Source organism: Stomoxys calcitrans, chromosome 3 (genome assembly GCF_963082655.1).
Source record: "Stomoxys calcitrans chromosome 3, idStoCalc2.1, whole genome shotgun sequence".
NCBI classification, from domain to species: Eukaryota; Metazoa; Arthropoda; class Insecta; order Diptera; family Muscidae; genus Stomoxys; species Stomoxys calcitrans.
This window is the reverse complement of record NC_081554.1, coordinates 101253135-101268886: the sequence shown is the minus strand read 5'-3', so window position 1 is coordinate 101268886 and position 15752 is coordinate 101253135. Positions and strand designations below refer to the sequence as shown.

The following is a 15752-nucleotide window of genomic DNA, read 5'->3' as shown; positions in this document are numbered from 1 at the left end:
TCCTCTGGCACTAATATGGCAATTGTGTGTACAAAAACAAGAAACACAGCAATCAATCTGTCATTGGGTATAATCCCAGGCACAGATCTTAATACCCCATCAAAACTGGGTCAGGCCCCCTTCCTCGAAAAATCAGACGCCAGCCCACAAGGATAGGCTGGAGAGGGGATGACGGCCAAGTTCCTAGCAAAGGGTCGCATGGAAACTGTGGCCAAAAAAAAACAACGGCAAAAAGTCGCCAGCTAGCACGCCTCCGCAATACATGCATAAGAAAGCACGCAGTCCCCTTATGCGTGTGTGTGTGTCCAATGGCCGCAGGGCCAGGAATGCCATCGTCAGTCACAGACCTACACGGTCTGTATAGGTCTCCGCACATTCGACGACTTCTCAATAAGCATCACCCCCATTAGGCCCCCATGTCTCCCAATGCCCTGCCGCCCGACTTTCCACCTTATCGCCCATCAATCCGGTCCAGCCCGTGCCGCATATAGAGCAATATAGCCCGGCCTACAACTGCCAACCGCCGGAATCATCTGTTCGCAGGGCCACGAGGCTCAAACGCTGTCCTCCGTTTCCCAGTTGATACGCCCATTAGGGTATCACCCACCGCCCACGCAACAAAACTTCGACGCTTCCTCATATTGTATGATGGAAACGGCGATGTGCGGGTTAGTGCAATACACGGCTAGACAGGATAAACGTATGCGGGCCAAAGCCACCCGTGAGTCAACCTAGGTGAGTCTGGTCCCATTCATCTGTCAAAACTCCCCCTAATCTGGATTCATTCCCTTCCAGCAGAACATGGGAATCTCACTAGCCATCCTATCCATCGCCCCCCCGCGTAGATGATCTCCCATCCCGGTCAACAGTACCCATTCACAGGTAAGTCCTCCCTCGATATCCCTACCAAGGCCCAGTCCCCCAACAGGGCGTAGTCCAGCCCGTGTGTCATGGCCCATCACTATACCACACACACACAGCCAACCGACATGAAAGCTCGTTGATAGATAGTGTACTCAACGAGAAAAAATCGTACTCAACTGTCCGCGTCACACTACCTGAGTAAGTATGTCTTGGCCAGAATCATGGTTCCGGGCTAAAATTAAAGACGTCTTAAAAAAAAAACATAGCATCCGATCAAAAAAAATCGTACCGGAAGCGGGAGGAATAGAACGTCAACCACCGCAGCTTGTACTCTTGCCCCTTCTTCGTCAAATGAGCCAGAGCTTTGAATTTCGATACCTAGGCACACCCTAGCAGCATCAATTGAAAGAGTAAATGGGGTACTGAAAAGTACCAAAAGGGTAAGAATCATGTGAGCTCTGCATAGTGCGATCGGTTAGGGCTAGAACTCCGAAATTTGGCTCAAATGATCGTTGTCGTGAAATACAGGTGGTAGATAGAAAAAATATGAAAAATATTATCGGAAACTGGAGAAAGTTTACCCCCCTCTCGTACCTTCCAGCGGATTGAGCAAGTCCTGAAATTTGACATGTAGGCACAACCAGGAAATATGTGTTTGATGCCTAAAGGACTCTCTTACAACTGGTACATTCCTTTCTTTTTTTTTCTTCCTTTTTTACTGATCGACCTAGAGCCCCCCAAAACTGGGCTATATTCACATCTTCATTTCCTTCCCCGACCGAAAAAAAAAGCTGTCAAAACATCCTGGAAAGTAATACCAAAGTGGTTAATGAAAATATCCTTGTTCTTAGTACTATTTGGTAAGTTCCTTACGGAAGTGGATAGATTTCTGAAATCTCATGCTCAAAATACGACAAGACTTCATAATTTTATAAATAGGGTGACCACATGGTCTTTCGAAAGTCTAACACTAAAACGAAAGTACTACTAAAGAAGGGGTAGCGAAGTGGGCCGGGATAAATGCTAGTATTTACAATCATGTAATTCCCGGTAACTGGTAAATATACATATATAACAATCACAAAACGAGATCTTAGTCAGAATGAAGCATCCTTAAAAGAAAATACCAAGATAGAATACATGAGCCATCAAGCCACCACTTGCCATAAAACTTCAGGTCTGTCGCATACCTTTCCAGTAAAAAAAAACTTGGAGTGTACTAAGTCAGTGCTCTCTGTTGCCACACCGGTCATGGCACATGCAAAAATAATTGACTGCTCAACCTTAATCTTCTACCTTGTACCCAACTGATAAATGGGACAACTACACTCGTCGGTTAAATTCGTTGTGCAAAACAATGGGCAAACTGCAACTCCTATGGCTGCTTGCCAGACGGTATAAAAGTGAAGCAAAAAGTCGGTAATTTTTGATAATCTCATTCAATCAAAGTATTTCCACTACTAAAAACTGTAAAAAAAAGTATTCCATACAATATAGAAATGAAAATCTCTATAACACATTCGGCCGTTGGCAACGCAACCGAGAGCTGCGGGCGGCCACTTTAGTGCCGAACAAACAGGGCCGTAACAAATGTCAACAGGTTTACGACTGCACTGGTGGGGTCCTTCGAAGATAGTTGTCCTCTTCGGGAAAGGAAATTAGCCAAAGAAAAACCCTGGATGACCGGGGAGATTCGCAATATTGGGAAAGAGGTCTGCAGACTTCTAAACAGAGCACGTCGTAAGAAAGCGGAAGTTTGTTGGGATATGTATTACACACGGCTCAAGGTATACAAAACGTGCCGAAAGATTTTCTTCGATCAGGTCGATAGCGGTAACGACGCCGCCAAGATGAAAAAGTTTCTCTTAAAAACCCGTGTCCAAACTGAAACTTAAGTAGATGACATGGGAGTGAGAGCACGGAGACACCGGAATCTTGGAATAATGACGTTGATCAAAGGTTTATAATTACGGAATTTATGGTGAAGGAATCCTTGAGGAGCTTCTTACCATTTAAGTCATCCGGATCTGATGGAATATTTCCGGCGTTACTACAAAAGGAGGCCGATTATCTGGCGCCTCATCTGGCCACTATTTTCACAACGTGCCTAGGACTTGCATATACTTCGAAAACCTGGCAGAAGGCAAGGGTGGTGTTTATACCCAAGCCTGGCAAGGCAAGTTATGCGACACCAAAGGCCTACAGACCCATAAGCCTTACGTTCTTTCTACTCAAAACCATGGAACGCATTGTGAACACCATGGTAAAGTGTAGGACATCCGGCGAACTGCTCAAATACAAACAGCATGCCTATGTCAAGCGAAGGTCGATGGAGACTGTCCTGCTCGAGGTTGTGCATAAAATAGAAGAGTCCTTCGATGCCAAAACGTACACACTGGCGGTATGCATTGACATCGAGGGGGCTTTTAACAATGTGCGGAGCGACACACTGATCCAACCCTTAGGCCAGTACCGGGTGGACCCGGTCCTTAGAGACTGGATAAACCATATGCTAAGGAACAGGTGGATAAATTGTGTGTCCAATGGCATAAATATAAAGGAGAAAGTGTCACAGGGCACGCCACAGTGGGCTTACTGAGGCCGGATTTGAACTCGTCTGCTACGCAGACGATGTTATAATATTTCTAAAGGGTAAGGAACGAGCTATGCGGAAGGGCCGAAAGGGTCTTGCATATGACATATGACTGGACTATACCCAGAGGTCTCGATGTTACCCCGAAGAAGACTAAAAAATGCCTGTTCACGAGGAAGACGAAGGTGGGCCAATTTAACCCACCACGTTTCCTCAATAAGACGATTTCGATATCTGACAAGGTAAAATACTTAGGTGTGTTCTTGGACAGGAAACTGAATTGGAAGTGTCACATTCAGGAGCGTACAAGCCGTAGGCTCGAAATGGGGCCTAGATCGGAGGATAGTCCACTGGCTCTACAGGAGCGTGATTAGACCAATACTTACTTACGCCTCAGTAGTTTGGTGGAATGCTGTGGAGAAAAAGTGCAACATAAGGACCATACAACAGGTTCAGAGAACATGTTGTCTTGGCATACCATCGTGGTATAATCGAGGCGACCATAGGAAACCTGGAAGGAAGGGAAGAAGTTTCCGATCGGATACCTGAGATGAAACTTGAAATTTAAGCCTACTCCGGGGCTCTAGACCTTCCGCTCTACTGGAATCAGACGCAGACGAATGCAACCGCCTAATGTATAACACTATCGTAGCTATCCTTGAGTGACTCAAAAAATTGCTCCGAAAATAACTACCGAAAACTTGTGCAGAACGAAATAAAAATACGTCCGCTCCACTCAAAGGTTTAAACAAGAATTCAAAGTTAAGTACAAAGAATTTAGCGTGAAGAGCTAGACTGGTATGTAAAACGACCCAAATGTCCGTATTTTTCTTTAGGTTTATCGTTCTGCTTATGTTTTTGTATTCGTAGGCTCTCTATTGTGAATCGTTTTCCTTCTTTCGTTTCTTTGTCCAATATCGGTACGTTTTCAAAATCAGCTGAGTGGCCCGTGGATATTATAAGTGTAGCTGTGTTTTATTTTAGTACTATATAGTGCAATAAAAATTTTATGATAATGAAATTTATCCAGGACAACGAAGTTCTTGATAAATTACCAGAGCAGTCTTAATGCTGGTACTGCGTTCTTTAGAGTGAAAATTTTTTCAAAATCCAATTTTCGTGTATTTTAACAGAGTTGCCATATTGAAAACTTAAGTGTTTTAGGCCATTAAAACCGCTTTAAAAAAAACTGACAGCAATGATTGGTTAGGTTAGGTTGAAAAGAGGGTGCGGATATTAATCCGCCCCATGCCACTATGGACGTACACCTAAGCCAGTAATCGGCTTGTTGTGCGCTTTAAATTCTAAAAAAATAACCTCGAAAAAGAAAATTTAAGTTGGGAATTCCGTGCTGTTTACAAAATCGTTTAATGTTTTCGATGCCACGCCCCTAAGTTGGTTCATGTCTGTTATTGTGTCCCCACCTAAGTGCCAGTATCTGTTAGCCGCGAAAGCCGGGCAATTACATAGGAAATGCTCCAACGTCTCACCGTCTTCCCCGCATGCCCTACACATGCTTTCAGTTGCCGTACTAATTTTGAATAAGTGAGCTCGTAGTCCTATGTGTCCTGTTATGATACAAAAAGCTTTTCTGACTTCTTGCATGCTTTCTTTCAACTGTGGCCTCGTCTTCGCACGATCAGGATCTCTCCATAGGATTTTCGCCCTCCTACCAACCGTTTCGCTCTTCTATAGGGTTACATGCCCATTCGTCGCCAGCGCTCTTAACTTGGACTTCGCCGACCCGAAAGGCTTCGGGTTAACCAAGTTTATTGGCGGCAGTTCCTTCTCCTTCATTTCCAAATCGTTTGCTTTTTCATTCCCCCTTACTCCGCTATGGCCCGGCAACCAAACGATGCGGATCGTGCCATCCTCAGAGAAGGCGTTCATCTCTTTCTTACATTCCAAGACTGTTCGTGATCTTAACCTCCTGGGTCTCAATTCTCTCTCTATGACAACACAAAATGATTTTTTTTTTTAGTTTTTTTAGCTTCTTAATCGGTGCAATCATGAAAATAAATTCAAAATTTGTGTCATATGCAAAACATTTTTTCATAAATATTTTTGGAATGAAAATGGATAAGTCTGTATGTGGGAAGAGAGCCTCGGAGGTTCAAAAAGAATACTAAATAAAGATCTTTAGAGGAGAGGAGTTTATATGTACGATATGCATGTTTTTACAGATTTTTTTCCGTCGATGGAGCCAAATACAGGGAGGGAAAATAGAAAGGAAGTGACGGATGATTTAAATGCTCTTCGAGGAGCATTAAAATACAGCTAAATGGGGGAAATATTGGGGCGACTAAAGGCATGTTTTTGTCTTTACTATGTTTACATTAATTTATAATTGGCAAAAGTGCAACCCCAATGTCAAGGAGCGGTTCTTTCAAAAATTGGAGACTTATTTTGACCCACCCAAGTGGAGTGGCGCCGAATATAGGCAATATGATACTCAAATTATAGGAACATTTGTGTAGATTACGAATATTGTAAAAAAGTACAACTACTGTGTTTGGCACTGTGTGATATCATTTCACTTGAGTGAGGCAAGGGGTGTTTTGGGTAATTTTTGTGGGGCATGAAAATATATTAGATTTTTTTTGCGATTTTGTCCGCGAAATGCACTTTTCTTTTATACATATGTTTGTCAGGCAACACAAAGTATATGTAGATAAATAAAGGAGGAGCAAAGAAGCGGCTTAAACTGTCTTAACAAGATAAAAAGCTTTCAGAGCAAGAAGAAAGAGTAATAAATATTATAACTAAAAAAGCGATTGATATCGATACAACCCTAGATATGGTATTCCCATGTACCACAGAGGGACCAACCAAACAAAATATACAATCAAATGAATTTTGCGTTGATGAAATAATAATATGATAACGAAGATACAACTGCAAACACCAGTCTTTTCACCATAATTAAACCGAAAAATCAAAAGAGAAACAACCTCAAAGCACGGATGAATCTCAGTTTGAAAAAATTTGAGGAAAAGAAATTGGAGCTTGTGAGAATGGCAAACAAATTTAAAAGAGGAGATGGAAGTGATAAAAAACCAAACAGAAGCAATGCCTATACGCTAGCAATAAATAAAAATTTAGAACAATTTCAAGCTTCAATCCTAATTAATAATAATAGCAATATAGTATTAGAATTTAGTTTTTAAATCGAGAATAAATATGTGCACATGACCATTGTTTTTTATGTTCCTTCACTTGGAGATTGTAGTGAAATTTTGTGGCATCGTCCTGATAAGGTACATTCAGAAAAGTTTGTAATTAAAAACAGCAAAAATGTTTCCTGAAACTACAGAATGTCTGCTGAAAATGGGAAAATATCCGTTTTGTGCTAGAACAGCAAACATTTTGTGCTGTTTTCAAAAGGTTAAAAGTTTACAGTAGCCTAAATTTCTCTGCATGTATTGAAATTGGTACTAATTTTGCATTGCATGTCTTTATTTTAAGGGGTTTTATTGGACTTCATGTTTTTACAAGTAGCAAAGTTCATATAGTAAAAAAGTTTTGAACTATTTGTGAGCGTTGCCGTTAAACCATATTTAATATATTACGATTTAAAACGTCTACCGCCGAGATTGTTGGTTCACCAATATAATACACTTGCTCCAGATATGTTTCAGGATAAGGTTCTCTTCTACGAACTTAATAGTTATGTAGGACCAAACATACGTTATGTTAGGTTAGGTTTAAGTGCGAATGTTCACATCCGCTAAGTCAGACAGGTTCTCAAAGAAATGAGAACCTAAAGTGGAGCTCTTTCTGGCTGCTAGCGCGGTACGTACACACAGAAGATGTTCTATAGTATCTTCCTCTTTGATGTCCTCACAGCTTCTGCAAAATTCGTTGCTGGAAACCTTTAGTCTGTCAGCATGTTTTCCGATTAGACAGTGACCTGTCATGACGGACACAATGTTCTGTTCTAGCCAATGACAGCAAAACAGTAGAGCTCTTCAAGTCTCGATTAGGCCACAAAATTTTGGAATGCTCACAGCCCCCTCTTTGTGACCATCCATCATTCGTTATCCTTCGGACCTGGTCCTGTAAACTTTGCTTACACTTCGCTATAGGCACACACACAGATTCCAATATCCCTGGAATGTGTAGGAAAGTTCCTAGTCTCGCCAGCTCCTCCGCTTAACAATTCCCTGGGATATCTCTTTGGTCCGGCACCCAGAACAGGTGAATTTTTAACTGTTCAGCCATCTCGTTGAGAGATCTGCGTCAGTCGAAGGCGGTTTTTGTGTGCGCTACGAAGATGAAAACACTTTTTTCATTTCATAGAAAGAGAATAGAGCACCTGGTTGTTATTGCCCTTATGGCCTGTTTACTGTCTGTAAAGATGTCCTGGCGTTAACACCACACGCATTCCGTGATCGCTCGGATCTCCGCCTGCAGGACCATATTATGGTCAGGCAGTCTTAAACAGATCTGAGTCCCTGGGTTCTCAATGTAGACCCCCAGGCCCACTCTGTCCTCTAGCTTTGATCCTATCCTCAATCCATTCTCCCATCGCCCTTAAGTCTCATAGCCGCAGTGGTTGCCTCGCACTTAATCTGCATGTCTACGGGTCGGATATTTAGAATAGTCTCCAGTGTGGTCATGTTCCTTATCGCTTCGTCTATACCAAGACAACATGTTCTCTGAACCTGTTGTTTTATCCTTACGTTGCATTTTTTTTCCATCGCAGTCCAACAACTACTGAGACGTAAGTAAGTATCGGTCTTATCACGATCATGTAGGGCCAGTGGACTATCCTCGTAATTAGCCCCCACTTCCAGCCTACGGCCCGTCTACACAGTGCCCAACATCAACCAACCAATTCAGTTTCCTGCCCAAGATTACACCTAAGTATTTGACCTTGTCAGATATCGAAATCGTTCTATGGAGGAAACGTGGTGCGTCAAATTAGCTCACATTTTTCTTCTACGTGAACCAGCACATTTCGGTCTTTTCTGGGTTAACATTGAGACCCCTAGGTCTAGCCCATTTGTAAGCCACCTGCAGGATCCTTTCGGCCTTTCTGCATAGCTGGTTCGAATCCTTACCCCTTAAAGTAATATAACATCGACTGCATAGAAAACGGTTTCAAATCCCTCCTCAGTCAGCATCCGTAAAAGGTCATTTACGGTGGTTGTTGTTGTTGTAGAAGTGTGTTGTACACTGCTGGTCACCCATAGGCGTGGCGATAAAATGCCCCCTCTAGCGTGCCCTGTGCCACTTTCTCCCTTACCTTTATGTCATGGGATCCACAATTTATCCACCTGTTCCTAAGGATATGGCTTATCCAGTCTCTAATAACCTGGTCCCCCCGGTACTGGTCTAAGGATTGGATGACTTTGTCGGTCCGCACATTGTTAAAAGCTCATACCGCATAATATTAACTTTAAGCATGTGTACGTCTTAGCATCAAAGAATTTTTCCTTCCCTTCCCTTCCCGACCTTCCCATGAACACAGTTCCTACTCTTTATCATGGCATTGTGAGGTCTCACAAGTTCTGGTTTTGTATAATGGTTAATATTTCACTGTGGTAGGAAATACTGTAATTTTGATCAGTTCACAATATTTTAAATATTTGTTTTGTTTTTGACTTTTCTGTCTAGTTGCTTTTGAAAAATTTTCATTCCAAGAAAATTTTTTTGTTTGACGAAACAAATTGTCGCAAAAATTGTATTAAAAAAAAGAAAAAAATAAATTAGAAATTTGGGAATAGAATTTGAATTTGTTTTTTTGGTGTGGCTCAACCGCGGAGTGCCGCTTTTCTTCCCATCTCTGATTGGATTAATTTCTTTTGGAAGTCCATCGGTGTGTTGAATGTGTAATTTTGAAGTCTAGATAATGGTTTGACCAAGAGTATCCTTTCTAGATTTCAAAAGGACATTCAAGGACTCATTTACTGTAGGAGATCCTAGATTGGAGATTGGAGATTTTTTTTAGATGGGAGATTTTTGCACAGCCCAGAATTTTTAAAACGGCATGAGATCTATCTTTCCAGATGACATTCAAAAAATGATAGACATTCGTTCCTTCTTACTTGGGGTAATAATATGTTCACGGTTATCGTGCAGTTTTTTTTTTATCTCGATTGGATATCCTTAAAAGCGATACATATGCCTTATCAAAACACAGCATCCGTTTTAGAATTTCCTCAATTTTCACACTTAAATGGTTACCTTTTTTATTTAGATTCCATTGCAGGATATTCAAATTCAGCTTATCCAAGAATGCCAGTAGCAATAAGCAAACATAATTTTGCCAAACTTTTTTGTTCTCTGCACTGCGGTCTGCCATCGGCTGATGCTGCCAGTGATGTTTTGTGTTTGTCATTTGGTTTGTCTGTTTGCGCTTTCCTTTTTTGGTCTTAAAATCTTATTTCTACCAAAGAATTAAACATCAAACCGATGGCTTTGGTCCATGCACATCCTCCTGCAGAGAGAAAGAAGGAAATCTGGTAACTGACACATATAACATGCTGAGGATATGGAAAGAACATTTTACCAACTGCTAGTGTCCGATGTTGGCGGCGAAGAGGATACCGCAGAACCAATACCTGATGATGGTATAAAATGTTTACCTGGCAAATCCACCCTGGACCAGATATTCACACTGCGCCAAATCCTGGAGAAGACCCGCGAAGGACAAATCAACACCTACCATCTCTTTATTGACTACAAAGCCGCCTTCGATTCTCCTTTACGTTCAAAGGTATTTCAAGCCATGTCTGAGTTTTGTATCCCTGCAAAATTAATAAGACTCTGCAGGATGACACTTGCTGATACGCGTTCCTCAGTAAGAATAGGAAAGAATCTCTCCGAAACATTTAATGCCAAACGAGGTTTCAGACAAGGAGACAGCCTATCGTGTGATCTCTTTAATATTCTGTTGGAGAAGATTATACGAGATGCAGATGTGAATAGATATGACACACTAATCACAAGAGAACCGTGCTATTCGCCTATGCCGTCGACATCGATATCATAGGTCGGTCGTAAGTAGTAACTGCAGCCTTTGAAAGAATCGAAAGAGAGTCAGTGAAAATGGGTCTGGCAGTAAATGGAGATAAGACGAAATGGATGGTTTCAACTCCCAAAAAGCCTTGCACAGCCGAGCAGATAAAGAAAATGGAGAGAGTTGGGAGCCACAACTTTGAGACAGTAAGTAACTTTATCTACCTCGGTATCGCCGTAACCGAAACGAATGACACCAGTTTTGAGATTAAGCGAAAAATAATACTGGCAAACAGATGCTACTTTGGACTAAGTAAGCAGTTTAGAAACAAGGCCACCTCTCGACAGACGAAGATTGCACTATACAAGACACTGATACTACCCGTGCTGTTATATGGTTCTGAAGCATGGGTACTTGTGAAAGCAGATGTGGCAGTGCTTGGAGTATTTGAGAGAAATTCCTGCAATGGAATCTCAGAAAGATTCTTCGTAAAATATATGGACCAGTTTGCGATAATGGAGAATATAGACGACGTATGAACAACGAGCTGTATGAGCTGTATGGCGACGATAGCATAGTTACACGCATCAAAATACAACGGCTGCGTTGGCTAGGTCATATTATCAGAATGGATGAAGAAGCTCCAGCAAAGAAGTCTTTTGAAGGCAAACACGGTGGTACACGCAAACTGGGAATACCAAAAGCCCGATGGAAAGATCAAGTGGTGGGAGACACCTCGAAACGTGGTGTCAGAGATTTTAGAATGAGCGCATGAGATCGAGGCGCTTGGAACCCTATTCTACGTTCGGCAAGTAGAACAAACATTCTGTCATAGCCAATAAAAATAAAATAAAAATCTATTTAGATTCCATTGCAGTATATTGCCCGGCTATAGACCATAACGTTCAATGCTTTCTATTCAAAGAATAGTTACCAATAAAGGTAATATTAGGATATTTCCAATTAGCGGTAGCCCAAGGGTAAAGTATTGTGACTGTGGGATTTTCTCCCACAGTAAATGAGTCCTTGAATGTCCTTTTGAAATCTAAAAAGGATACTTCTGGTCAAACCATTAGCTAGATTTCAAAATTGCACATACAACTCACCGATGGACTTGCAAACGAAATTAATCCAATCACAGATACGAAGAAAAACGGCACTCCGCGGTTGAACCACACCAAAAAAATCTAATGGCAGAATGCCACTTAAACCTAACCTAACCTACTTCTAAATAAAGCCATTTGATATGTTGATTATTTTTAACTCGACCTTATTTATTCAATATTGTTGATTTTAATTCAAGCTCGAGGTCTTTCTGGTTTTTCTCTTTTCTTTATTATTTATGTATCGATATTTCGCATTTCAATGAAATGCATTTTCAAGATATGATCTACAACGGGAAAAAGGCAATATTTTAATCGACTGGTATCAGAAGCCTTCATCATCAGACAGAATATTAAATTATCATTCAAACCATCCAAAAAGAATTATTTTAAATACAGCTTTTAATCATATCAATGGAGTTAACAATATACATACGTGACGAAGATTCCACAATAAAAACAAAAAAAAAATCGCCAATATCCTTCAAAATAATAGTTTTCCATTAACAGTCATTGAATCATTATTAAAAAATCAATGAAGAGTAAGCCACAAGAGAGAGAACCGATAACACACAAATTCATAACATACATATATATGTACCAAAACTATCAGAGGGATTTGAAAAAGACAAATCAAAATACAAAATCGCACACAAAGCCACAAACACACTTACTTACCCAAGAACATTCCACTAAGGAACAGGGGCAAACTTCTCACATATCAATGAGTGCAGTCTGATTCAAATTTAAGCTCAATGATAAGGGGCCTCCTCTTTATTGCCGAGTCCGAACGGGCACCGCTTTGGAGAGAAGTTTTACATGGCATAGTACCTCACAAATGTTGCCAGCATTAGGAGGGGAAAACCACCGCTGAAAATGTGTTCTGATGGTCTCATCAGGATTCGAACCAAGGCGTTCAGAGTCATAGGCGGACATGCTAACCTCTGCGCTACGGTGGCCTCCCCTATTTACTGATACAAAGACGAAATTAGATTATATGGAGAAATCGAATGTAGCATACCAGATCAAATGCAATGGAGATGGAACTACCGGATGCCAAAAATTATATATCGGAACCACCAAAAAATAAACTGACTGGCAGAGCATAAATCTGACATTAAATAAAGGAGTAGAAACACACACCACAAAACGGCATTAGCAGAACACTGTGCAACAGAACACCATGAGCCAGACTTAGAGAGAGTAAGAATAATAGATAACGAGATAAATAACAACAAGAGACTAACACTAGAAACGCTACACATCATCAACACAACAACAAAACGCATGAATTACAAAGCAGACACAGAGGGATGCGCAAGCAACTATAGACTGTTCGTACAACGAGTGAACAAAGTCCAATAAGAACTACAAAACAGTAGCGAAGCAGACAACGACAGTTGAAGACGGTCGCATAAAGTTTTTGTTTGTGTTTTGTTTCTCATTTAGATATGTAAGGTAAATAAAAAATAGAAACAGTGATGTCAATAGTTTAAAAATAAATTTAATTTGTTGTAGATCATATCTTGAAAATGCATTACATTGAAATGCGAAATATCGATACTTAAATAATAAAGAAAAGAGAAAAACCTCGAGCTTGAATTAAAAACACAATATTAAAGCCATTTAACTTATAATACAATGCAATAAAAAGTGTCTAACAAAAAGACAGCAAAAGTTAATCAAATTCAAAAGTTTATAATGTACAACTATATTCCACTACTCTTGAAGACAAAATCTTAAAAGGTTTTAAAATTGTAACAATCTTTTCCCCCTTGGCAAATTAGAATAAAGCAAAATAACAAATGTTAAGTACGTTCAAGAGTTATCACCGAATTTTCAACGAACAAATCACGAGCAAACTGAACGTCTCAAACAAAAAAAAAATAATTAATGTTCCAAAATTTCACAGAAAATAAAAAGCGAGTGAAATCTCGATACCAAACCAATATTAAAAATCTTAAAGTAATTTACTATCCGTCACTCTTACACGCACGATTGCACTGTATCTTCTTTGGTACTGAATACGATGTAGACCGAGTTTAGAAATGCGGAAGAATGTATAATGTAATTCATTTTCTACCACGTTGACGACAACATAAAAAATAGGGAATACTCCATGACATAATTACCAGGTAGTGTACCGTCAACAGCTGAGTATAATTTCCTCTCGCGAGTGCACTATCTGTCAACAAGTTTTGGTTATATGTGTATTTAGTATCCTTTTTTATATAAAATGTACGGAAATTAATATAAAAAGTATTTATGTAATGAGTAAGGTTAATTAATTTTTATAATTTCAAAGTAAAATAAGTTATATTTAATTTGTATGATTTAATTTGTCTAAGTGTAGTATTGCACAAAACAAAAAATTTGATATACTCACGGTTTTACCTCCAAACATTGACAAGCGCTTGTAAATATTGAAAGGGCTCCAAACCTTATTCTTGAAAGTTTGAATGTGATGTATTACAAAACGATGAGATTGGTGAAATTATTGTATGTGTGAAATAAAATTAATGTTCTAAGTTGCGTAAATTGAGCCTTTGAAAGTGAGGAAAACGTTCCCAAAGATAATTGATCGATGCTACAATGTGGATGATTTCCGCTTAAATGTAATTTTGCATCAATCACCTCAGAATTTTTAAAACGACATGAGATATATATTTCCAGATGACATTCAAAAAAGGATAAAGACTTACGTTCCTTCTTATTGGCGGTATTAATATGTTTACGCTTATCATGCAGTATTGTTACAGTATCCACAATACGTTCCACGGTTTTGAATAGAAAGGACAAAAGGTTTATAGGTCTCTAGGCCATTGGTGTCGCATTACATGCCTTGTCAGCTTGGGTATAAATACCACGCTTGCCTCCTGTTAGGCATTCGGAGTATAGGCACGCTGTGAAAATACAGGCCAGATGGGGCGCCACATAGTCCGCCTCCTTCTGTAAAAACGACTGAAATATTCCTTCATGTCCGGGTAACTTGAATGGTTTGAAGCTCCCCAAGACTTCCTTTACCATAAATTCCGTAATTATACACCTTCGATCAACATCATTATTTCCAGATTCCGGTGTCTCTGTGAGCACCGTCGTAACCTGTGGAAAATGCGTTTTCATAAAAAGCCGCAACATGTCCTCCGTTGTCTCTGCTCTCACTTGCATTTCGCCTACTAACGTTTCAGTTTGGACATGGGTTTTTGAGAGAAACTTTTTCATCTTGGCGGCGCATTAATACTATCGATCTGGTAATCGTATTGCCGGGCCGGTACCAACTCAATTGCATTACCAACGCCAAATTTGTAACAGAAATTTAAATTTTTGTATTGAATTACGTACATTTTTAGAAGTTTCTTAGTAGATGAGCTTTGAAAATACTGATATTGAATGAAATTAACAAAAATTTCCAACTTAATACCAATTTTTACTTCGTGGTTTTGTCTCCTGGCAACGTAACTGTAGTCGAGTTGCAATCCGTAAACGACCCATAAGTATTAATAGGTCGTTAGTATTAAAGAATTATGCCAGGACTTGGCCCCGCTTTTTAATATTGTTACTGAGAGTTCGTATCGCACCCCGTAGGTGCTATTAGACGAAACGTACTTGTCAACCTGGCACGGGATAGCTCTATGCGCCACACAGGCTGGAACTTTGATCTGTATGGGGCTCATCGCTGTCACAGTCGCGGATAGTGGAATGCTCCATACCGAGTAGCTGCAGCGGTATCGAGCGGAGAGTCCCAGTGAGAGGCCGGGCGGCACCGGTATGTATTTGTCACAAATATTGAACTTGAACTTGAGTATTGAGTCGCAACAAGGCTCTCAATAAACCTGGGAGCGTATTGCCTTTTATTTTGTGATAGTAGACACAGCATGTGGAGGTAGCGATACTCGTCAAGCTCCTGTAGATGAGCAAGGTCGTTCCGGTCCATAGCACCGACCGCCATGGGAACGTTATGGCCTGTGGTTATGTGAAGGCGTCAATAATTCACCTTGTCATATTCAATACCATAAGCACTCACTATTTAAGCAAGAGGCGATACCACCCGGCCTCTGATTAAGATTCTACACACGATACCGCTTGTTGTCCGCTACTGGAATTGCATTCCGGATAATATATGCATACCGTATATCTACGTAGGATTTGACCGGAACCTGTGGACACGCCCGGTTGCTCTCACCTAAGCTTCTCATGATAGTTATAGGCGAGGTCTTGTTTGTCGTCT

The 15752-nt window shown here is 40.4% G+C and overlaps 1 long non-coding RNA gene across 1 annotated transcript; it reads left to right on the top strand.

Moving 5' to 3' along the window:
- The first annotated feature begins 9124 nt into the window (after positions 1-9124).
- LOC106095567 (uncharacterized) lies at positions 9125-11225 on the top strand. The gene is made up of 3 exons (XR_001222760.2): positions 9125-9278; positions 9340-9512; positions 9660-11225. It is a non-coding gene; the product is annotated as an uncharacterized LOC106095567 (long non-coding RNA).
- The last annotated feature ends 4527 nt before the right edge of the window (positions 11226-15752 follow it).